Below are 26,005 nucleotides of genomic sequence, written 5' to 3'. Positions count from 1 at the left end.
AAAAGAGAGAAAATTGAGAAATATTATTTGCAAGCTAATTTTTCTGAATGATGCCCTCAAACTTTTTTTGACTGTGACCCAACTCAGGCTTGGCAGAGGTCCCCACAGCTATCTCCCTCTGCCCACCCCCTCTTTCCAGAAGAAAAACAAAACTCAGTGATAATAAAGAATATTAGAGAAACAGACAAGAACCTCTTATTTACTTTACAAAAGTATTACAAACATTATATACCCAACTTTATGCTATATATATAAAATATATTACTCGGGCGTGGTGGCTCAAGCCTGTAATCCCAGCACTTTGGGAGGCCGAGATGGGCAGATCACGAGGTCAGGAGATTGAGACCATCCTGGCTAGCATGGTGAAACCCTGTCTCTACTAAAAAACACAAAAAACTAGCCAGGCGAGGTGGCGGGCACCTGTAGTCCCAGCTACTCGGGAGGCTGAGGCATGAGAATGGCGTAAACTTGGGAGGTGGAACTTGCAGTGAGCTGAGATCCAGCCACTGCACTCCAGCCTGGGTGACAGGGTGAGACTCCGTCTCAAAAAAAAAAATTAAAAAAATAAATAAATAAATAAAATACAATAAAATATATTACTCATTTCACATAGTTTAATTATTATAATTATTTAACATAAATATTTTTACATTGTATTCTATTTTATAATGTAAAACAATATTTTAAAAGAAGTTTCACAATGCTTAATGGTTCTTGGTAGGATTCAAGTAAATAGCCTTTGGTAGCGCATAGTAATATTTACAGCATTGGGCATGATTTGCACGTAAGATCTTGGCATTTGAGATTTTGTAATCCTTGCTCAGCCCTTCTAAGGAAGGAGACTACCTCTCATATTGTCTTTTGCCTAATTTCTGCCTCAAAGAAAAGAAAAAGTAAGAGTTAAAGAAAAGGCAGAAGTGAAATTCAATAGTCAAACAGCCTGGCACCACACCCACCCCAGGCCTGGTAGTTAAAGATCAACCCCTGACCTAATCGCTTATGTTATCTATGGATTCCAGACATTGTATGAGGAAGCATTGTGTAACTTCCTGTTCGGTTCTGTTCTGTTCTGATCACTGGTGCATGCAGCCCCCATCCCATAGCCCCCGCTTGCACAATATATCATGACCCTTTCACGTGGACCCTTTAGAGTTGTAAGCCCTTAAAAGGGACAGGAATCTTGATTTCAGGGAGCTCTGATCTTGAGATGTGAGTCTACCAATGCTCCCAGCTGATTAAAGCCTCTTCCTTCCTAAAACCACTGTCTGAGAGGTTTTGTCTGTGACTGGTCCTGCTACATATCTTGGTTCCCTGACCGGGAAGTGAGGTGATTAACAGATGGTCGAGGCAGCCCCTTAGGTGGCTTAGGCCTGCCCTGCAGAGCATCCCTGTGGGGGACTCCGACCAGCTTAAGCGAAATGGATCCTGAGAGCACTCCTGGGTAGGCAACTGCCCAGGTGGAACGCCTCACCATAGGAGTGCACAGCAGACCCCTGTGAAGGATTAACGCAGTGACTGAACACTGGGAAGGAATTGGTGCTTGAAGTCCTGACATCTGGAAAATGGTAAGACCAGTCTTGGAACTTGCCTACTCCATCTGAGTGGAAGTGTGGCCTGATCACCCACAGCTTGTCTGTATTATCAGCATTTTGGTTTTGGTTTTGATTTTGACTGGATTTGAACTGTTTTGGTTTTGATTTCAGTTCTGACCTTTGGATTTGAACTGTTTTGGCTTTGATTTCGGTTCTGACTCAGCTCAAATTGCTTGATGAATGAGTAACTCCTTATCCATCCTTTGGTTTTAGTTTTAATTTTGATCTGGTGTGAATCGTTTGGTGAGTGAGTGACTTTTTTCCCCTTTTCCCTTCCCTCTTTGTGGTAAGAGTGTTTTGTCCCCTGAGAGAGGAAAATGGGTAAAACACAGAGTAAGCATACCCCATTAGGAACTATGTTGAAGAATTTCAAGAGAGGATCCAATGGGGACTATGGAATTGCTATGACACCTGGATAGCTTGAGGCTTTGTGTGAGATAGACTGGCCAGCATTAGAGGTGGGATGGCCATCAGAAGGAAGTCTAGACAGGTCCCTAGTATCAAAGGTATGGCACAAAGTAACTGGTAAATCAGGACACCCAGATCAGTTTCCATACATAGATACTTGGTTGCAGCTAGTTTTAGAACCCCCAAAGTGGTTGAGAGGCCAGGCAGCAGCAGTTAGTGGCAAAGGGACAGATAGCCAGGGGGGATCTTGCTCCACCTGCTGAGACAAGTCAGCTCCTAAGGTTCTGCCTGACCCAGCATCAGAGGATGCATGGCAGGAAGTGGCACCAGTGGTACCCCCGCTTACCAAGAAGAGACACTCCCTACTCCTAAGCCCACAATACCTGAGCCTCCACAGGACACACACCCCTAGACCACCCAGAGTAGATGAGAGAGAGAGGAAAAGAGGCGAAGAGAGAGAAGAAGAGAGAGAGAGGAAGAGACAGACGAAGAAGGAGTGAAAGAGTGAGAGAGAGAAACAGGCAGAGAGAAGAAGAGACAGAGACAAAAGGAAAGTCAAATAGAGAGAGACAGAAAGTCAAAGAGAGAAAGAGATATACAAGTAGTTAAGAAAAAAAACAGTGTACCCTACTCCTTTAAAAGCCAAAGTAAATTTAGAACCTTTAATTGATAAAGGTCTTCTCCGTGACCCTATAACACTCCAATACTACCTTGTTGTCAGTGTAAACAAGGGCGTAGCCTGAAAGCACTGAAGCCACTGACAACCCATAGCCTTTCCTATCAAAAATCCTTAACCCAGTACCCCGTGGATGGCCCAAATACATTCAATCTACAGTGGCAACGGCTTTGCTAACAGAAGAAAGTAGAAAAATAACTTTTAGAGGAAACCTCATTGTGAGCACACCTCACCAGTTCTGAACTATCCTAAGTCCAAAAATTAAAAAAAAACGGCTTATTGCTTCCCTGTGGGCTGCTCTTGCTCCTTCAAGTAATGAAAAGTTTTGTTACTACTTTAGTCCATCAAAATACTTCAGCACAAGTGTACTACATGCATTACTATTGATCTGTCTTATAAGAAAACCTAGATAGTGAGGATGAAGATGAGAACTCCCACTAATAAGTGAGATTCTCAAAGGGGGGAAATAGGGAAGGAGACCACCTCTCATATTGTCTTCTGCCTAATTTCTGCCTCAAAGCAAAGAAAAAAGTAGGAGTTAAAGAAAAGGCTGAAGTGAAATTCAATAGTCAAACAGCCCGGCACCACACCCCAGGCCTGGTAGTTAAAGATCGACCCCTGACCTAATCGCTTACATTATCTATAGATTCCAGATATTGTATAAGGAAGCATTGTGTAACTCCCTGTTTGGTTCTGCTCTGTTCTGACAACCAGTGCATGCAGCCCCCATCACGTAGCCCCTGCTTGCACAATGTATCACGAACCTTTCATGTGGACCCCTTAGAGCTGTAAGCCCTTAAAAGGGACAGGAATCTTGACTTCAGGGAGCTTGGATCTTGAGACCCAAGTCTACCGATGCTCCCAGCTGATTAAAGCCTCTTCCTTCCTAAAACTGGTGTCTGAGAGATTTTGTCTGTGACCAGTCCTGCTACACTTCCAGTGGCCTTGGACCATCACTCAACAGCTGTGTTTTCCTGGGAGACAACAATTTGGACATTTTGAACATGGATTCTTTTTGCTTGGAAATGATGCCTAAGCGTAATGGTGCTCACATTCGCAGAAAACAGACACCTATTCTAATCACACGTTTTCTCCTCAAGTCTTCTGAGGCAATGATCTTTTTCCAGACCCTCATTTGCTTTTGCTTTTTCCAATCAAGGATCTTGAGGTAGTGAGTAAGAGGCAGTGGAGAGACCTGAGGAATGAAGATAGAGAAGTTAGTTTACCAACTAAGATTCTTCCTCAAATGCTTAAGATCATCTCCCTGAGGTTTTACAGTTAGGATTTTGAGCATTGGGTCAGAAGAAAAGCGTTGGCAAACAGAGGAGTGGAGTTTAGGGGAAGACCAAGCCATGTTCACAAAAAGCTCTGAGTAGAGGAAGAAAGCCAAGACACACGGAGGCAGCAGGTGCAGGTTCAGGAGGCAGCCTAACAGCAAGAAGACCTCATGCACAATGAAGAACACAGTCAGGGAAGGAGCAGCTGGCTTATTCACTGAGGGATTAAAACTGATCCCCACGGTCCAGGGACACAGAGAACTGCAGCAAATGGAACTGCTTGAGTGCTTCAGTCCCCAAGGGCCTGGCACTCTTCAGCTTCCCTACTTCTCCTTTTCTTCTAGAATCCAGTTTGGATGCAGGTTCCTCTTGGTGTCAGTGAAATCCTAGGCCTGTAAGAAAAAAGTTTCAGTGAGGGTTCCCTAAGGCTTGCTGACTGTAAAGTAAACAAAACCCAGTGGTGAGGGACTCCTTCTTCCACACTTCTCTAAAATTTCAAGGCTCTTTAAGAACACTAGATGTTTTCATATACAACTTAAAACTCAAAGAAGCACTAATCATCTTCATTTTTTTTTAAGATGGAGTTTCACTCTTTTTGCCCAGGCTGGAATACAATGGCATGATCTCAGCTCATTGAAACCTCCGTCTCCCAGGTTCAAGCAATTCTCCTGCCTCAGTCTCCCAAGTAACTGGGATTACAGGAACCTGCCACCATGCCTGGCTAAGTTTTGTATTTTTAGTAGAGACAGGATTTCGCCATGTTAGCCAGGCTGGTCTCAAACTCCTGCCTGCTTTGGCCTCCCAAAGTGCTGGGATTACAGGTATGAGCCACCTCACCTGGCCTCCATTTTCAGTTTTACAGATGAGGACACTGAGGCACAGAGAGGTTAAGAAACATGTTTAGGGGTACAGAGGTGATAAATGGCAGAGGCAGGCCTGGAGTCCAGGTGACTCCAGAACCTGGGCTCATACCTCTGCAAGGGTGTATGCCCCAGGCTGGGGCATCGACCTCAGGTCTTGAATAGCCCCAGAGAAGTGAAAGAAAGGGCAACAGAGACAATTGCAGCAGGGCTGGAGGAATGGGAAGGGGAAGGCTGCCACAAAGGAGTGTGTTCAACCAGCCAGTGAATGACCAGCACCCTCTGAGACTCTGTCCCCATGCTGAGTACTGAGGAGGGCACAAAGGAACAGAAGTAAGTGGTCCTTCAGTCATGTGAATGAGGCCAGATGAGGGCAAGGAAAGGGGCAGCCCAGGGGCTGCACTGGGGGCCCTGTTGTGTGGAGCAGGAGGACTCCCAAGGCCCCACTCAGGGAGTGGGGACAGCCCCGTGGAGAACACACATCCTGGCTGAGGAGATGCTCCACAACAGGGCAACATGGGGCACAGCATGATCAGTACATGCCACAGGGAACATGCTGCTGTCCACTTTAACAACACTTTAGACACTGAAGTTAAAGTGACCTATGCACAAAAGCCAGGCGCAGATCTCTTTCCTTGAGTAACACAATGGTGTGCAGAGTGACATCTGGGCTGGCTTTCGTTTCTTTTTTTTTTTTTTCCTTGAGACAGGGTCAAGTTCTGTCTCAAATAGTGAGGAGCGTAGTGCAGTGGAGTTCACTGGTGCAAACACAGCTCACTGCAGCCTCGACCTCCCGAGCTCAAGTGATCATCCCACCTCAGCATCCAGAGTAACTGGGACTACAGATGTACACCACTATGCCTGGCTAATTTTTTGTATTTCTGTAGAGACGGGGTCTCACTGTGTTGTTCAGGCTGCTGGCGGGGGGGAAGGGGGGTTTCATTTGTACTACAAAAGTAAATATTGAAAAATTTATGACATAGAAAATAGAAATAACCATCACGAGACTCTGATGTAGCTCACTGGACAATGACACAGAGCTTCTGATTGCAAAGTCTGCCGATTCTCTGTCTTAGGCACTCTGTCCCCAAAGCAGCTCAATGGGGCTGCACTGAGGCCCCCATCCCCACTGCACTGCAACCTTGCCCCCTTGCAACTCTCTAGGCTTCTCTTTGCTGCATGCGAGACTACCTGTCAACCTGTTCCTCCTCATAGGGGCTTTTATACACCCACCGGAGTCCCGGCCTGGCCACTCAGGAAGTGCCCTGGCAGAGAAGATAGCACTTACCCAGTTGAGTATGGGTCTGGCTTTCATCCTCCATTGTAGCTGAGTATCTGTCTCTGAAATTAAAACAGTTTGGTGGATTCTCTCCCCAGGTTTGTGTTCTTCCAGGAGTGGGCACTGTCACTGCGCTCTGGAAACCTCTGTGAACCTGGTCTGGTCTTGTCTGCACACAAACAGAAATGGCTAGATGGAACCAAGGCCAACAGAAAGGGTTTGGCCAAGCCCCAAAGAAAATAAAACGATTCAACCCCAAGGAGGCAGACAGTCCTGATTCCGGGCACACGAAGTAAACGCCAAATGGAAATCCAACTGTTGCGGAGAGTGATTGCTCAGATGGGGCAAATGTGCTGTGAAATCAGCCCTTGGAAAATCATCTGGAGTTCATCTTAGTGAAATCCAAAAACAATAACTGCCTCCCTGAGCCTGCTCCAAAGGGAGCCTCAGGAGCTCCCCTCGTCAGAAGCCCGGAAAGCCGCGGCAGGAGCGAGGCCCCGGGTCTCCCGACTCTGCCCTTGTTTATTTACGAACCTGCCCTGAGTTTCTTTCCCACCTCAGTTCATCCCTCACCCCCACTTCCCACACCACCCCCCCACCACGGGAGGTCCAGAGCATTCATCATGCCTCTTGCATGACAGGCAGCAGAGACACAAATAAAAACGGGACTGTTAACTCCACGGCTACCAGGCACAGGGATGGGGGCCCAAGCTCACACATTTGGGGGCCTTAGCAGATAAATCCTGATGTGTCCCCCAGAGAGTTCCTGCTTCACTGGGGGAAGGTTGGGCAACCTAAGATTTTACTCTGAGACAGGGCAACAAAAGTTGCAGTAGAGAGAATTAGAAGGGGCTGCTGACACTTCCTGGAAAAGAGAATGAGCCCGAGTTGGGCTTTTCATTTCACAGTAAACATTCGAAACCGCCAGGGAAGCAGCTCTGGTCCCTGGTCTGTGGGGCCTATTTTATTCTGGCAAAGTGGCCTGAGCTCATCTACATTCTTAGAGGTGCAGGAGTTCGGCCCAGGGAAAGACCACGTCCCCTTCAGTCAGGAGGCTTCTGAGTCTTTCCTGCACCACACTTTCTGTAATTACTCCTACAGACAATGTTGGAGCTCTGAGGAATTGAGGAATTAGTTGTCACATGATGGGCTGGGTTTTGATATTGCTAAAGATCAAGGGACATGGGAGACTTTTTGGAGGACTGATGGTTTCTGTCCCCAAACCTCACATCTGCCCTTGACACTCTCCTAGAGTCTGAAGCCAACTCACTCTGGGTCTGTGATCTCACTTGGAAAATTCAGATGGTGGGGTTGAAGTGAAGTTGGAGGGAGTGGAGGGAAGGAGCGGGAGGATGTTTGTAAGCTGCTTAGCAGATCAAAGTGACAAAATGTCACATTTTCCAAGCTGGTTTCCAAAGCACTATGTTAATGGATCTTCCAGAAGTCCATCTCTTAACAACCCGAAAGAGGTTTGGTTCTCAGTGTTTTCTGCCACAACACACAAGATGATGATGGTTATAAGAGTGACACACTTCTGTGGACCAGCCCACACTTGTGCTCAATTCCCCACCTACGGCTGCCTCCTACTCCTTTCTTTCCCACCCAGGAAAGCCAATCGGAACAAAAATGAGTGTGAGGGGATTATGGGGTATCCTAGAATCCACTCTAGTTAAAAAAACTTAGTGTATGAATCATTCACAAACTTTCCTACTTTGCCAGAAGGGACATGACTGTTATCCATGGGACCATGGTTTTACTGGGACAGCGTTTCTCATGGCAGAGAAAGAGATCCACAGCTAGCATCGAGATTCCTGAGAACTTGTGTTTGATCCCTGGTCAGCAGGGCTGGCTGTCCAGATTTCAGGGTCTGGCATGTGGGTGTGGGAGGAGGGCACACCACCCTGAGGCTGGTGTCCCCACTAATTTATGTGAGCATTTCAGCTCTCTTCACCCCTGGTTGTTGTGGGCTAAGAAATCCCATGTCTGGCAGGGCTCAGAGTAACTCAGGTATAATTACACTGTCAAGGTGACCAGGCTCAGGATCACAGGGCCCAAAAGAAGGCACGAGACCCGAAAATGGAGCTACACTCTCAGGCCGCACAGAGAGCAGATGCGGCAGAGGAGGGGCTGGCAGGAAGGGTCCTAGGACTTTGGGAGGAACAAGAGAGGAGAGCATGGGGAAATAATGTCTACGAGAAGAATTCCCAGAAAATGGGGTGGAAGGATTCTCTCAGCATCTAGAACCTGCTTTCTATGTCCTACAACTTGGGCCTCCAGAAAGCTGGTAACATCTTTCCTTTCCTTCCTGCCTCCAGCAGACAGTGCAGTTGAAAGCTCAAATTTCGGGGCTGCAAATTGAGCAAGGAGGGTAGTGACAGCAGTCCACCACACCACACACCAGCTGCCTTCTTCCCCCCAGGCCACCAAGCCCTGTTCCTCACACCATGGCCAGAGGGCCTTGGACCAACTATCACTTGGCAAGGCAGTCGCCCTCATCAACAGGCCCAGGGATCTTTTAAGTGAGTCAGGTCTTCAGACGTGATTGAAACCAAAATGGGCAAGGGGAGTCAAGGTTTTACTCTTCGTTTCCTTAGCATGCATTCCACAGGTGTTCCACTGTGGTGACTGCAACAGACACAGCCCCTCTCACGAGCGGTTCTTCCTCTGGTGGAGGCAGACAGGAAACAAATACAGAATCATCAGACGTCAGCTCCAAGATGGCAAGAGTTTTTGTCTGTTTTGTTTCCCCAGGACCTAGAATAGTGCTTGGCACATGATAGGTGCTCAGTAAACAAATATGTTAATAACCAAGGGAAAGTGTCAGAGTGCTAGGTGCTGTGGCCAGAATGAGAGTGTGCTGGGGCAGAGACAGGCCAGAGGTTTCACCCACAAGGTGCAGCTGGAGTGAGAACACGTCTGATGATGCACTGCTCAGCACAAGATGGTTCCATGATGAGTGCGTCAGTGTCCTCGGAATACTATAAGAAACCACAGACTTAAACAGCAGAAACTTACTGTCTCATGGTTCTAGAGGCTGGGAGTCCAAAATCAAGCTGCTGGGGGGTTGTTTCCTTCTGAGGGCTGTGAGGGCAGGATCTGTTCCAGGCCTCTCTCCTTGGCTTGTGGATGTGGCCGTCTTCCTCTCCCTTTGCATCATCTTCCCTCTATGTGTGTCTCCATGTCCAAATTTCCCCTTCTTGTAAGGACACCAGTCATAGTGGATTAGGGCCCATCCTCATTTTAACTCTTTAACGACCCTGTCTCCAGTTAAGGTCACACTCATGAGGGACTGGGGGTTAGGACTTCAACATACTAATGAAAGGGGGCCCAATCAACCCCTAACAGTAAGGATTAAATACATAGTAGTTGTTATTAATGATGACAATAAAATCAATAACAAGGAAAAGGTAGAAATAAAAACCAAAACAAAGTCATTAATAACAAAGTCAAAACTTTTGCTTCCAGCAGCTCCATGTAGCCTATGGGACAAAGGCCAAGTTCCCTGGCCTGGCAGTCAAGGGCTTCCACGGGGAGCCTTCGCTTGTTTTCCACCTTCCCTCCCTGCCTAGGCAGTGTCTTCCAGTGCTCACTTCATCTCTTCGTGAACATTGATGGGGCTGTGCTGCCCCTAGAAAGCCCATTTTCCTCTTCTCTGCTTATCCAGCTTCAGCTCATCTCAGGAGCCCAGATGCAGGTGCTGCTCCTGCAGGAAGCACTTCCTAAACATGGTCTGCCAATCAGCATCCAAACAGCCTCGAGAACTCTGAAGAAAAAAGGGGCTGCTTCCAGAGTGGGGAGGCTCAGGGAACCCAATAGGGAAACAGGGACCAGCAATAGCAGGAAGCCATCAGCTCCCCTTGTCCTGTCAGAGCTGTAGCTCTGGAGGAACCTGCCAATGCCAGAATCATGGCAAAACAGGGAGGAAGCAGGGAAAATAAATCCCGGCCTCACTTTTCCTCTGCTCTGCGACTTCCTGCCTGCCGCTCCACCAGCAAGCCCACTGGAAGCTGGGGCAAAGGGCCTGTGGCTGCAGCCTGCAGCCATTGCATCCAGGGCACATGGCAGGGAAGAGTAGACACAGGGGTGAGTAGGGGGCAGACAGAATAATCAGCACATGTACTGCCTGTGTCAACCTTGCCCTTCTCTGAACCCACACGGTACTGTTTTTTAATCTGGACCACTTGTGTGCCCTGTAGTCCGCCAGGGCCACCTTGGCTAGGAAGCTCACTTCCAATTGTGTGGCCATCAACTATGGCTGGAGTATGAGGCCGAAAGCGGAGAACACATCAGATGCCTCCTCTGTGCCGACTGCTCCTCACACCTGCAGTGCTGAGTACAGAGCCAGGCTTGTAGTACGTGCTTAGTAAATCAGAGCTGAACACAAGCAGGGGTTTTGGAGATGAAGCATGGGTGGGATCCATGCAACTACATATTGAAAAATCACTAGCTCTGGAAGAGCAATTGTCAGGCCCATTTCCTGCTGCAGACGGAGCCAGGAGACACTCGGGGCTTGGCAACCTGACAGCGGAGGAGCAGCCAGGGAATTTAGCAGGAGACAGAGAAAATGAGCCCTGCGGGGCTGGCAAAGCCCCATCAAAAGCAGACTCAGGCAGAGTCTCCCTTCCCTGATTCAGGGGCCAACGCCGGGGTGGGGTGCTGGCTCTGCTTGCTCAGGTCCTCTGTGAGCCAGAGTGTGTGGGAGTCAGGGAGAACAATGCATCATTTTGGAAGCTGATGCTTCAGTCTGAGGCCAGGCATAGCTTGAGGGCCACAGAAATTGTCGCCTGAGGAGAGCACAGATGTGTCAGTCCTGGCACCTGCCATGCCAGGTCAAAGCTCTCTGCCTTTGGCCTCAGTGGGTTTGGGGCTGGGGATAATCCCTGTATGCACCAGCAGAGGGCACCTGTCTTAATCGCAACCTACCCATAGGCTGGCCACTGATGCGTGTGGTGGGCATTGCAGCCTCCACTCCAGCGTGGTTTTCACCCCAGAGGACCTGCATAGTCACTTCATTTCCCTTTCCAATTCAGGAGTGAGTGTGTGACCCAATTCTGGCCAAAGAAATTTATAGGGAGTCCAGATGCAGTGACTCATGCCTGTATTCCCAACATTTTGGGAGGCCAAGTAGGAGGATTGCTTGAGGCCAGGAGTTCAAGACCAGTCTGGACAACAGAGCAAGATCCCATCTCTATAAAAAATTAAAAAATAAGCCAGGTGTGGTGGTGCATACCTATAGGACTATCTACTGAGGAGACTGAGGCAGGAGGATTTTTTGTGTCCCAGAGTTCGAGGCTGCAGTGTGCTATGATCGCACTACTGCACTCTGACCTGGGTGATGGAGCAAGACCTTGCCTCTATAAATAAACAAATACTTAAAAAATGTGTAGGGAAGTCTGCTACGTGCTTTTGGAAAAGCAGAATGACAATTTGTCTTCTTCCTCTGAACAATGTGTCTCAACATAATGCCCATGACTGCTGCTACTGCCATCTTGCTACTACACAGAAGATGAAGCCAATCCTGATGCTCCTAGGACTGAGAGGGAGAAAGAATGTTAGTCTTTGATGAGATAATTTAGCCTCTAAAACAACCAGCCCTCAAACCACACTATTTCAATATTTCAGTTCTGTGAGACAATCAATGTTCTAATTATATATATGATAGGCTAAATATCAAATTATAATTAATTACATTATTTATATTCATGTAATTAGATATTACAGATAGTTAGATATAATACACTAAGTATAAAATATATATTTTTTTGGTAGAGATGGGGTTTCACCATGTTGCCCAGGCTGATCTTGAACTCCTGGGCTCAACTGATCCACCTACCTCAGCCTCCCAAAGTTCTAATTCTTTAAATCAGCATCAGTGGCTTGCAGCCAAGAGCACTCTATTCAATGCCACCTGAGAGATCATTAGCTAAGCCAGGTAGACCAACTCCCTCCAGGACCTGTTGAGGACAGGCAGCCCACAAGCAGCTCAGGAGATAACTTCAACAGTTACACAAGCATGTATTTTAATAGTTACATGATTCTTTTAACAACGTTTAATTTTTAAATATAAGCAGGATGTCAAACCCATGATACAATGTTTCCTTCTGAAATCTGTTATTTAAGTAAAAGCATGAATTATTTGTAAAGGAGAATATTAAGTAAACTACAGTACTGATGGGGGTCAGGACACACTACCTGAAAGTATGGCACCTTGGCATTTGAGGAAACAGCAGAAGCAGGAAAATCACTGTTGGACTTTCTCCCATCTTTCTCCCTTGAAGAAGGTCATAAGACCACCATTTGAAAGATGCCCTCCCCATATCCAGAGGAAATGAATGTCCTTATCTCTGAAGACGCTGGGACACACAGCATATGAACAAATGGGCCTTGCCAAGTCCCCCTTCCCTGTTGATTCCCATTAGATCAAACCTTTTTGTCCTCCAGTCATACTTCTTCATGACCATCCACACTTCATCAAACCTAGCATAAAAATACACAGGTTTCCCTGTTTCTTTGGCTCTTTATTTCTGAAAGCTCCTGTTGTCACATAAAACTTACATTGAATACATTTGTATGCTTTTCTCTTGTTAATCTGTCTTTTGTTATAGGGGCTTTGGCCATGAAACTAGTGATGGGTGAAAAAAGAAATATCATCTCCCCTGTAGTATAAATTATATGAAGTGAAATAATGGAATGTGACTGTCTGAAATGCTAGCCAAGTGGATTGAGGCTACTGTGGGGTTGACTGGCCAGTAAGGAGGCAGAGGAGCAGAAGCACCAAGAGCGAGGGACTTTCAATTCAGCAACTATGAATTGAACATCTTTTATGTGCCCAGCCTGGGCCAAGTGCTCGGGTTACTTGCAAAGAAGACGGTGACTCGTTCAGCTGTCCTGGTGCTTCCATCTAACCAGGAAGATGGACATCAACTAAATAACTTCACAACACGTTATTTAAATACACAGGTGGTAAATCCGTATGGGAGACAGAGGGGTGTTAGGAGTGCATATAACAGAAACACCTGGCTTCATCCAGAGGGAATGGGAAGGCTGTGGAGACAGAGAGAAGTGGAAAAGCTGTCTGGGGCTGCCCCACATTGGCCTCGCTTAGCTCCAGGCCATCAATATCCTTAAACAGACTTTTGCTCTAGGAAGCCAAGTAATTGTGTCCTCCCACCAGAAAACTGGCATGTTGAAGTCCTAACCCCTAGTCCCTCAGAATGTGACCTTATGTGGAGATAGGATCTTTAAAGAGGTAATTATGGTTAAATGAGGTCATGAGGGTGGAGCCTAATCCAACAGGAGTAGTGTCCTTTTAAAAGAGGAAGACATAGACATATGCAGATGGACCACATGTAGACGTAGAGAAAACGGCCTTCTGCAAGACGAGGAGAGAGGCCTCAGAAGGAATCAACCCTGCGGACAACTTGATCTTGGCCTTCCAGCCTCCAGAACTGTGAGACAATCCATATTTGAGCCATCCAGTCTGTGGGACTTTGTTAAGGCAGCCCTAGCAAAAAAATATAGTGGCCTTAGTGAGGAGTTTTTGTCCTCTGCAATCAAAAGAGCCTTACTAATACTGGGAGCAAATAGGCTCCAGTTTGGGAAGGGAGGATCCTGGCTGGGCCTGAAGATATCACTGGGGCTGTCTGGGCACAGGATAGATTCCTTTGTGTCTGTTCAGCCTCATTGTTCTTCCCATCCCCCCCGCACGGGGAGATTTGCAGCAGACACCCGCTTCCCTGCTGCATGGGGAGCAAGCTGGTAAGGAGAAACCCCCGCCCTGCCTGGTTATGGGCTCCCTGATGTTCTAACTGTGGATCAGTTGTAACAGTCCTGCAGGGAGGAGGGGGTTTACTGCCAGGAAGAGAAACCCCAGGAACCAGCCTTTCTGCTTCTTGGGACAGCGGGGGCCATGGGGTGGAGTGAGATTCTCCAGCCATGACTCATGCTAGGTTTCATGAGTAAGGGAAGTTAAGAGAGTCATAATGACCGTACTGAAAAGCAGTTAAGTCCATTTTCACAGCAGCATTACACAGAATTAAAAACTGCACAATTTGATCCTATTTGCAACCACAGCTGCCATGAACTAACATATAAGCAAACTGAGCAGAGTGAACTCAGCGCCCTGATTCAGGCTCCGCACATGGGCCTCTATCCACAGTGCTTTGAGCTTCAGCAGAAAAGACCTCACCCTTCCATTCCATTCCTAGTCCTCCGAACCACTGAAATCACATGGGTGTCTGCCCCTTGGGTGGGGACACCATCAGAGCTGGCCTCTGCCAGCGGAAGAAGAATAGGGGCCTCATTGGCCAGGCCTCAGAGATTCTGAGAATGAGACTCACTGTTGTACTGGTAAGAAGAAAACCCGCAGGCTGCTGGAAAGGTGAATTATTTGTAGCCATGGCTAGAGCTGACTTCCCATTCCCACACTTCCAGCAGCCGAAAGACTTGGACACAGAGCACTGAAAAAATCCTGGAGAAGTGGCGGGCCCAGCAGGGAGAAATGCAGGCTCTTTCACAGAGGACAGGAGATTGACAGGTGCTAAGTAGGGGGTGTGAGGCCTGCCAGGAGCTTGTGCTGCATGCCCAGTCAGAAGTGGAGGCAACCTTTTCCTGTCCATCAGCCAGTGCTCTGGACGCTGGGTATTTAGTACTTTCAATCCAGCTAGTTGGCACCATTGCTTCCATATGTGTGCTGGAATTTATTGAGTACCAAGTGTTTACAAAGTGCAATACTAGCCACAGAAGAAAGCTTCAAAAATAGGAGCAGACTACTTTCGGTGACTCTGCCTTTGACCTTCGTGCAGATGAGCAGCGGCAACTGACCTCCCTATGCCCTTTTCCAATGGAGTAAACAAGAGGCAGGGATGGTCACAGGAAAGGGAATTAGTCATCCAACCCCTTTAGCTGTCCCTGAGCACACCCAAGTTATTTGCTTTGTGCTAACCTGGCCTCCAAAGGCGACAACCAACATTTGCTGTGTGCCTTGCCAGCAGCCCATGGTGGAGTGCATGCCTGCAGGATTTTTTCAACCTAACTGAAAGGAGACATGTGCACGTGAACTATTACCAACAGCACAGGCACTGTGGATAAGAGCCAGGTGATGGCCCTAGACTTCTGAGAACCAGGGAGAACCCATTTGCTCTCCTACTTTCTCAAGCCACCCTCTGATGACACCCATCCCTGCCCCTCCATGAGGCCAAAAGAAGAAAACAGAGCACAATGAAAGAGACTATATTCTCTCAGTAGCCTCTACTGTGCCTCCATGAGGCCAAAAGGAGAAAACAGAGCACAATGAAAGAGACTATATTCTCTCAGCAGCCTCTACTGTTGTACCTCTACCACCCTGTCCCAGAGGAGGAGGGAAACCCTAAACTGCTAAAGGAGCTCGCTTCCCTTCCCTAAACAAGTCTTAACAATGAAAACCAAAGCTATTTATTGAGAGCCTACTCTGTGTCCTGCACTGTTTGGTAATTCTTTCCAATCTTCATCATAATTCTGCAATAGAAGTGGTATTTCCCCATTTCACAAGTGTGAAAATAAAGACAATGAAATTGGTAACTCACTGCCAGGCAGGATGTAATGCAGGAGAGTCTGATGACAAAGGTTTCCTCCCCAACCTGCCTTGAAATTGCTCAATGTTTCCATAATCAGTGATTACAACTCATTCGATTTCAGGAATAATAAATTTAGATTGTGTCTGAAAGGGAGTTGAGCAGCTATAAATAAATACTTGTGTATATTCTCTTGAGCAAGATCCAGGAAATGGTCAGGAACCACAGTTCTTCTACCTGGAATCCATTTTTCATTCAGGACACAAGTCGGCAGCCCGCTGATCTCTGTGCATCACAATGCAAGGAGAGTGAGGCTGTCAGCACTGTTTCCTTGAATCCTGCTGTGCAGTGGCAGTTTATTCTAGGAAGCATGCTGCAGAGCATGACCAAAAATAGAAATGCAGGTTTTGCATATTTCATTTCCTAATGCTAGTAGCACTTTGACTCTTTTGATAGAAGGCTGGGATGGCTGCTACGATTTATCAAACTTTATTGACACTTGAGGTGTGCCAAGTTGGCTTGAAATGCCAGGTACCTCAAAGGTGACAGTCTCCTTGAGAAAAGCACTTGCTTGAGAGTCTAATATTTGAAGCATATTAGCCTCACCTGATGCATTCAAGTTTCTAAACCTAAATAGGCAATGTGCTCTTTAAGGCTTGGGCTGTGGTCCAGCATGGGTTTTGACTTCACGCTTTGAAACAACGAGGATGGCAAATTAAGGAGACAACAGATTCATACAGGTCAATTCCTGACTTGGATGCTTTGGGCTGTCCATCCTGGAGACCAAGGCCCAGTTCTGACAACAGTTACATGCTGAAGGCTGAGAAAGCCGAGCTACAGAGCACACAGAGATCCTGGAGGCGGCACCTCGTCCATGTCAAGGACACACAGGAAACCAAAACTATTTGTTTCTTCTTCCTCAATTTGTTCCCACTCCGTCCCTGCTGGTGTCTGACTTTGACCATTAGGTACGCATCCCTTTGAGTTAATGCAGACCATCACAGGTCGGCAGCCGAATAAAGGTAGTAGATTTTTCATAAACCAATTATATTCCATTTTTAAAACTGTATTCTGAAATCCTTTTCCACTATCTTATTATTGTTAAAATATGCTTTCTTTTAGAAAGCACGGGTAATATCAGGTGTGAATGTATTTTCTTTTTAATGTTATCACTTAGCAAAATAAAAAGCTAGCACTTTGTCAGAGGTTACCAAAATTGGGGGGAATTGTGCTGCTCTAGAAACCACTGAATTAAGACATCATTCCCAGAAAGCTTGCATTTTAGGATGCAGACCCTGCGTGGTAAGCCTGGGACAGCCCAGTGGGAATGAGCTCACAGGTTCCTTTTTCACTGAAAAGTGGGAACCCAGGTTCAGTGAACACAGGGAGAACCCACCCACTGAAACCCCCCGAAGGTGGGAGTGGGGGCAAGGGGCATTGGGAAAAGACACACTGTGATTATTTTGATCATTTTGCTAAGGCTCCTCCTGTCTTCCTCTTCCCCAAACAAAGGAAGGAAAAAAAAACATGAAAATACATTCCCCAAGGAAAGAGAAAGGGAACTGGACAGGTTATGGTTTGAAAGTTTTATTATGGGTGATTTACCATCCTTCAAAAAAGATGGGTTATTATCAGGGCATCTCTTATCAGGGTTTTCTCTCTCTCCAAAATCCTGAACAAGAGGAAATTGCCTCAAAATGAAGCAAGAATGGGTCTAGATGGTGTTTGCTGTTCCCCTACCTTCTCCATCTTTCAAGGCACAAATTAATCTTCATTCTGACACCGTTCCCAGCTCCCACAGGCAGGCCCAGTGGTTCCTTCCTTGGTGCACCCACAGTAGTTTATCCATACCTCTAGTGTTGTGCTTCTCATTAGGTATTTCTAAATACTCCATTTTCTTCTGATTACAAAACACAAAAGTTAAAAAGCAGACCCTTTGAAATAACAATAACACTATGTGCCTGGCCCTCTTCTAAGCAGATCACAATTATTATCCTGTTAATTTTCTCCATAACCCAGTGTCTCAGCAACCCAAGTGTCTCCCTAAATTTATAGCTGGAATGAGGTCCCACTCATCTTTCTACCTCTGATGCCTGACACAGTGTTGGCCTCAGTTGATACCTAATAAAATAATTTTGAGTTTACAAGAAAGGCAACAGTTTGATTTGGATATTTCAGGTGTTGCCAAATTTAGGAAAATGGGTCTGTTCAGGTAACATTTGGGAGAGTTCTCTAGCTTAAAGAGCTAGTATTGTGGGCACCTTGTATTAGTCCATTTTCACACCGCTATAAAGAAATACCCAAGACTGGGAAATTTACAAAGAAAAGAGGTTTAATTGACTCACAATTCTGCATGGCTTTGGGAGGCCTCAGGAAACTTACAATTATGGCAGAAGGGGAAGCAGGCACATCTTACATGGCAGCAGGTGACAGAGACAGAGAGAGACAGAGAGAGAGGAACTGTCAAATACTTATAAACCATCAGATCTCATGAGAATTCACTCACTATCATAAGAACAGCATGGGGGAACCACTCTCATGATCCGATCACCTCCCACCAGATCCCTCCCTTGATACATGGGGATTACAATTCAAGATGATATTTGGGTGGGGACAAAGAACCATGCCATATCACACCTGTAATTTACTTGTACACTTCTCATCTTATTGGGTGTTTGTATACATATGTGTGTCAATACACTCATAATTTACCAATTTATTAATCATTGACCAGCTGCTATGAGTAATTCTGAAAGTGGGTGGGTGTATACAAAATTAGTTATATGTGTGTGTGTGTATCCCAAAAGGTTTGGCAAATTAGTAATTTATGTCTCTGCCGACATTTCTATTCTGAAACTAAAATATTTACTTAAACTTAACTAACTTTTGGCTTTCCTAGCAGCTGTTAGCACAACAAACTGGTGTTTGATGAAGTAGGAAAAATAATAAAACATGTTGTTATTCAACTGCTTTTTAAAAAACACATCTTTGCTGGGAAGGCAAATTGGAGCTGGAGGATGTCCAGAGAAATGCAACATATGGTCAAGAAAATGGAATGGCTTCTTTACAGGCAGAAAAAGGTTTTTGTTTTGTTTTGTTTTCCTGGAAAGATAAAAAAAAGTTAAAGGGAAAAAAAAAGCTATAAACCTATTAAATTGTGAATGACACGAAGAAGATAAGCATGGAGAGTTGGTTTCAAATTCCAAAATAATGAAACTACTTGTCCTTTCTACCTTGCATATCAGGTAAATTTAGATAAGTAAAATGAAATATTACTTTTTACATATTGGGTAGGAGGTTAAAAAGAAGCACTACTCCATACACAGTGATACCTGGGAGTTGATGATTGGTTTAGGAATGGGTGGATGAGGGAATCATAAGAAATTATAAGAGAAAAATAGGATGTTGGGGGAGCGTGATAGTTTCCTAAACTGATGATGCTGACATTGTGGCAGATAACTATGCCTCTGCCAATCATGCCTGAAACAAAAGACTATGTTGAATGGACCATGAGTCAATAGATAAATATTTGTTTAAACTTACATTTCCATATTGCCTATTGTGTCTGTGTAGTTTGATTTTCATTAGTATGATGAATTTGATTTTCATTAGTATGTATAAATTATTTCCCTCTGACCAGTTTCATAGCGTCACTATTTTATAAAAACAATTAGCTTCCAATAAATGGTCTTATTTTGGCCAGGCATGGTAGCTCATGCCTGTAATCCCAGCACTTTGGGAGGCCAAGGCGGGAGGATCACCTGAGGTCAGGAGTTCAAGACCAGCCTGGCCAACATGGTGAAACCCCCATCTCCACTAAAAGTACAAAAATTGGCCAGGCAAGGTGACAGGCGCCTGTAGTCCCAGCTACCTGAGAGGTGGAGGCAGGAGAATTGCTTGAACCCAGGAGACAGAGGCTGCAGGGAACTGAGATTGCTCCACTGCACTCTAGCCTGGGTGACAGAGTGAGACTCTGTCTCAAAAAAAAAAAAAAAAAAGTGGGGGAGGGGGTTCCAAGATGGCCGAATAGGAACAGCTCCAGTCTACAGCTCCCAGCGTGAGCAATGCAGAAGATGGGTGATTTCTGCATTTCCAACTGTGGTACCAGGTTCATCTCACTGGGGCTTGTCAGACAGTGGGTGCAGCTCACAGAGTGTGAGCCAAAGCAGGGCAGGGCATCAGCTCACCCAGGAAGTGCAAGAGGTCGGGGAATTCCCTTTCCTGGCCAAGGGAAACCATGACAGATAGTACCTGGAAATTCGGGACACTCCCACCCTAATACTGCGCTTTTCCAAAGGCCTTAGCAAATGGCACACCAGGAGATTATATCTCATGCCTGGCTTAGAGGGTCCCATGCCCACGGAGCCTCGCTCACTGCTAGCACAGCAGTCTGAGATCCAACTGCAAGGTGGCAGCGAGGCTGGGGGAGGGGCATTTGCCTTTGCTGAGGCTTTAGTAGGTAAACAAATCATCCAGGAAGCTCGAACTGGGTGGAGCCCACTGCAGCTCAAGGGGTCCAGTCTGCCTCTGTAGACTCCACCTCTGGGGGCAGGGCAGAGCTGAACAAAAGGCAGCAGAAACTTTTGCAGACTTAAACATCCCTGTCTGACAGCTTTGAAGAGAGTAGTGCTTCTCCCAGCATGGAGTTTAAGATCTGAGAATGGACAGACTGCCGCCTCAAGTGGGTCTCTGACCCCTGAGTAGCCTAACTGGGAGGCACCTCCCACTAGGGGTCAACTGACACCTCATACGGCTGGGTGCCCCTCTGAGACAAAGCTTCCAGAGGAAGGATCAGGCAGCAACATTTGCCATTCTGCAATATTTGCTGTTCTGCAGCCTCTGCTGGTGATACCCAGGCAAAAAGGGTCTGGAGTGGACCTCCAGAAAACTCCAACAGACCTGCAGCTGAGGGTCCTGACTGTTAGAAGGAAAACTAACAGAGAGGACAACCACACCAAAACCCCATCTGTACATCACCATCATCAAAGACCAAAGGTAGATAAAACCACAAAAAGAGGGAGAAACCAGAGCAGAAAAGCTGAAAATTCTAAAATCAGCGTGCCTCTTCTCCTCCAAAGGAACACAGCTCCTTGCCAGCAACAGAACAAAGCTGGATGGAGAATGACTTTGACAAGTTGAGGAAGAAGGTTTCAGATGATCAGTAATAACAAACTTCTCCAAGCTAAAGGAGGATGTTCAAACCCACCTCAAAGAAGCTAAAAACCTTGAAAAAAGATTGGATGAATGGCTAACTAGAATAAACAGCGTAGGAAGACCTTAAATGACCTGATGGCGCTGAAAACCATGGCACGAGAACTATGTGATGCATGCACAAGCTTCAGTACTCAATTCGATCAAGTGGAAGAAAGGGTATCAGTGATTGATGATCAAATGAATGAAATGAAGCGAGAAGAGAAGTTTAGAGAAAAAAGAGTAAAAAGAAATGAACAAAGTCTCCAAGAAATATGGGACTATGTGAAAAGACCAAATCTATGTCTGATTGGGTACTTGAAAGTGACGGGGAGAATGGAACCCAGATGGAAAACACTCTTCAGGATATTATCCAGGAGAATTTCCCCAACCTAGCAAGGCAGGCCAACATTCAAATTCAGGAAATACAGAGAACGCCACAAAGATACTCCTCGAGAAGAGCACCTCCAAGATACATAATTGTCAGATTCACCAAAGTTGAAATGAAGGAAAAAATGTTAAGCAGCCAGAGAGAAAGGTTGGGTTACCCACAAAGGGAAGCCCATCAGACTAACAGTGGACCTCTCAGCAGAAACTCTACAAGCCAGAAGACAATGGGGGCCAATATTCAACATTCTTAAAGAAAAGAATTTTCAACCCAGAATTTCAAAACTAAGCTTCATAAGTGAAAGACAAATAAAATCCTTTACAGACAAGCAAATGCTGAGAGATTTTGTCACCACCAGGCCTACCCTACACGAGCTCCTGAAGGAAGCACTAAACATGGAAAGGAATAACTGGTACCAGTCACTGCAAAAATATGCCAAATTCTAAAGACCATCAATGCTAGGAAGAAACTGCATCAACTAACAAGCAAAATAACCAGCTAACATCATAATGACAGAATCAAATTCACACATAACAATATTAACCTTAAATGTAAATGGGCTAAGTGCTCCAATTAAAAGACACAGACTGGAAAATTGGATAAAGAGTCAAGACCCATCAGTGTGCTGTATTCAGGAGACCCATCTTGTGTGCAGAGACACACATAGGCTCAAAATAAATGGATGGAGGAAGATCTACCAAGCAAATGGAAAACAAAAAAAAAGCAGGGTTTGCAATCCTAGTCTCTGATAAAACAAACTTTAAACCAACAAAGATCAGAAAAGACAAAAATGGCCATTACATAATGGTAAAGGGATCAATTCAACAAGAAGAGCTAACTATCCTAAATATATATGCACCCAATACAGGAGCACCCAGATTCATAAAGCAAGTCCTTAGACACCTACAAAGAGATTTCACAGATGAATTCTACCAGAGGTACAAGGAGGAGCTGGTACCATTCCTTCTGAAACTATTCCAATCAATAGGAAAAGAGGGAATCCTCCCTAACTCATTTCATGAGGACGACATCATCCTGATACCAAAGCCTGGCAGAGACACAACAGAAAAAGAGAATTTTAGACTAATATCACTGATGAACATTGATGCAAAAATCCTCAATAAATTACTGGCAAACCAAATCCAGCAGCACATCAAAAAGCTTATCCACCATGTTCAAGTGGGCTTCATCCCTGCGATGCAAGGCTGGTTCAACATATGCAAATCAATAAACGTAATCCAGCATATAAACAGAACCAAAGACAAAAACCACATCATTATCTCAATAGATGCAGAAAAGGCCTTTGACAAAATTCAACACCCCTTCATGCTAAAAACTCTCAATAAATTAGGTATTGATGGGACATCTCTCAAAATAATAAGAGTTATTTATGACAAACCCATAGCCAGTATCATACTGAATGGGCAAAAACTGGAAGCATTCCCTTTGAAAACTGGCACAAGACAGGGATGCCCTCTCTCACCACTCCTATTCAATATAGTGTTGGAATTTCTGGTCAGGGCAATCAGGCAGGAGAAAGAAAGAAAGGGTATTCAATTAGGAAAAGAAGAAGTTAAAGTGTCCCTGTTTGCAGATGACATGATTGTGTATTTAGAAAACCCCATCATCTCAGCCCAAAATTTCCTTAAGCTGATAAGCAGCTTCAGCAAAGTCTCAGGATACAAAATCAATGTGCAAAAATCACAAGCATTCTTATACACCAATAACAGACAAACAGAGAGCCATATCATGGAGTGAACTCCCATTCACAGTTGCTTCAAAGAGAATAAAATACCTAGGGGATCCAACTTACAAGGGATGTGAAGGACCTCTTCAAGGACAACTACAAACCACTGCTCAACAAAATAAAAGAGGACACAAACAAATGGAAGAACATTCCATGCTCATGAATAGGAAGAATCAATATCGTGAAAATGGCCATACTGCCCAAGGTAATTTATAGATTCAATGGCATCCCCATTAAGCTACCAATGACTTTCTTCGCAGAATTGAAAAAAAATATTTTAAAGTTCATATGGAACCAAAAAAGAGCCTGCATTGCCAAGACAATCCTAAGCCAAAAGAACAAAGCTGGAGGCATCATGCTACCTGATTTCAAACTATACTACAAGGCTACAGTAACCAAAACAGCATGGTACTGGTACCAAAACAGAGATACAGACCAAAGGTAACAGAACAGAGCCCTCAGAAATAATACCACACACCTACAACCATCTGATCTTTGACAAACCTGACAAAAACAAGAAATGGGGAAAGGATTCCCTATTTAATAAATGGTGCTGGGAAAACTGGCTAGCCATATGTAGAAAGCTGAAACTGGATCCCTTCCTTTCACCTTATACAAAAATTAATTCAAGGTGGATTAAAGACTTAAATGTTAGACCTAAAACCATAAAAACCCTAGAAGAAAACCTAGGCAATACCATTCAGGACACAGGTATGGGCAAGGGCTTCACATCTAAAATACCAAAAGCAATGGCAACAAAAACCAAAATTGACAAATGGGATCTAATTAAACTAAAGAGCTTCTGCACAGCAAAAGAAACTACCATCAGAGTGAGCAGGCAACCTACAGAATGGGAGAAAATTTTTGCAATCTACTCATCTGACAAAGGGCTAATATCCAGAACCTACAAAGAACTCAAACAAATTCACAAGAAAAAAACAACCCCATCAAAAAGTGGGCAAAAGATATGAACAGACACTTCTCAAAAGAAGACATTTATGCGGCAAACAGACACATGAAAAAATGCTCATCATCACTGGCCATCAGAGAAATGCAAATCAAAACCACAATGAGATACACCAGTTAGAATGGCGATCATTAAAAAGTCAGGAAACAGCAGGTGCTGGAGAAGATGTGGAGAAACAGGAACACTTTTACACTGCTGATGGGACCATAAACTAGTTCAACCATTGTGGAAGACAGTGTGGCGATTCCTCAAGGCTCTAGAAATACCTAATGGTATTTCTAGAACTAGAAATACCATTTCACCCAGCCATCCCATTACTGGGTATATACCCAAAGGATAATAAATTGTGCTGCTGTAAAGACACATGTACATGTATGTTCATTGCTGCACTATTCACAATAGCAAAGACTTGGAATCAACCCAAATGTCCAGCAATGATAGACTGGATTAAGAAAATGTGGCACATATACACCATGGAATACTCCGCAGCCATAAAAAAGGATGAGTTCATGTCCTTTGTAGGGACATGGATGAAGCTGGAAACCATCATTCTGAGCAAACTATTGCAAGGACAGAAAACCAAACACCGCATGTTCTCACTCATAGGTGGGAATTGAACAATGAGAACACTTGGACACAGGATGAGGAACAGCACACACCAGGGCCTGTCGTGGGGTTGGGGGAGGGGGGGAGGGATAGCATTAGGAGATATACCTAATGTAAATGATGAGTTAATGGGTGCAGCACAACAACACAGCACATGTATACACATGTAACAAACCTGCATATTGTGCACATGTACCCCAGAACTTAAAGTATAATAAAAAATTTAAAAATAAATAAATAAATAAATAAATAAATAAATAAATAAATAAAAGGTCTTATTTTAAGTGATGAATGATAATGCCTCCTAACAGAACAACCAGCAGAACACTAATTAATGCATAGGCTGCTTGGCTGGTCTCTCTTACAAACCTTAGCCCAAGTTCTGCTTTCAGCCATCACACATCTCTGTCTCTCCCGTGGTTTCAAATCATGTGAGTGATCCTTCTGATAATAAACTCTCTTTGGCCTTGGGCTGGGCACACTGAGTCCTGGCACCCACTCCTTGGAGGTGCCCACAGGGACATGTTCTAAATGTAAAAAAGGTGATGATGAAAAAGGACTGGGAATTCATGGATTTTGGTTCGGTGAGCTATTGCCATTCCTCTGGCTTCTCCTGACAGAGCCTTCACTTACCAGATTGTCACATTTCACCCTTCAGAGCATGAGACTTGTACTAATGCTGCAGCACTGCCCAGCAGGGAACCAGCTTTCCCATGGTCACTGGATGTGTGTGGTGTTTCACAGAGCCAGGGCTGTGCCAAGATCTTCAGGTCCAAGTAAAATCTTGGAGACCTTTGCCTTAAATGGTAATTATTCTGGCAAAGGTCCTTTATACCTTGCTTTAAATGTTATCCCACCCAAAGCAGAAAATGACTTTGTGGAAAGTCTTTCTTGCTTTAAAAAATAGCTATAGCTATAGTAAGGGCATAGCAGCTTTAGAAATGGAACATGTATATTTTTTATAGGCCATTATGAAATAAACTTGCAGTAACTAATTCTTTCTCACACTCATTTGCCTCTTTCAGAGACCCTGCAGGATTTAAGATCCCAAACCAAATATACTCTTATGTGTTCCCAAACTATTTTTTCTCAGGGCTAAAGGGAAATTCTCATGAGGTGCTATTTCTCCCGGATGCAGCTCCCAGTCCATGCCAAAGAGAATACTTTAAAAACGATGTTTCTCAATATTAGGGTACATTATGGATACAAAATCTTAGCCCAAATCCCCTTGGTCATATAAAACATGTCACATAATTGTATTTTCGGTTAGGAAGGAGTGTTACAAAATAAATATTTCCCCATTAGAACATACTGGGAAATGTTTGCTGACACCTACACTCAAACCCAGCAGTTTCCCTTAGAAGAGTTTGGCAAAGAACAGGCCCCTCCTTAATGAAGTGCTGGAGTTGGTTGAAAATTAAATATTAATTTACAAAAAATGGTTGCATTTAAAAAGTCAAACTG

At 44.9% G+C, this 26,005-nt stretch overlaps 1 protein-coding gene across 7 annotated transcripts in view; it reads right to left on the bottom strand.

Annotated features, from left to right (window-relative positions):
• Positions 1-592: 592 nt before the first annotated feature.
• SLC38A6 (solute carrier family 38 member 6) overlaps positions 593-26,005 on the bottom strand; it is a 116,584-nt gene continuing 91,171 nt past the window's right edge. For 4 of the 7 annotated variants that reach the window (XR_012090978.1, XR_012090981.1, XR_012090980.1 and 1 more), the window contains 2 exons: positions 6,102-11,625; positions 593-4,345 (listed from right to left, as the gene is read on the bottom strand). The gene's annotated coding sequence lies outside the window, so the exon portion shown is untranslated. Of the gene's footprint in view, positions 4,346-6,101; positions 11,626-17,957; positions 18,055-26,005 lie in introns of those variants that run through there. The other 3 variants (XR_012090982.1, XM_073011057.1, XR_012090979.1) reach the window with 2 other exon arrangements.

Source organism: Chlorocebus sabaeus, chromosome 24 (assembly GCF_047675955.1).
Source record: "Chlorocebus sabaeus isolate Y175 chromosome 24, mChlSab1.0.hap1, whole genome shotgun sequence".
Classification (NCBI taxonomy): domain Eukaryota; kingdom Metazoa; phylum Chordata; class Mammalia; order Primates; family Cercopithecidae; genus Chlorocebus; species Chlorocebus sabaeus.
The sequence above is the reverse complement of the archived record's forward strand: the minus strand, read 5'-3'. Positions and strand labels throughout refer to the sequence as shown.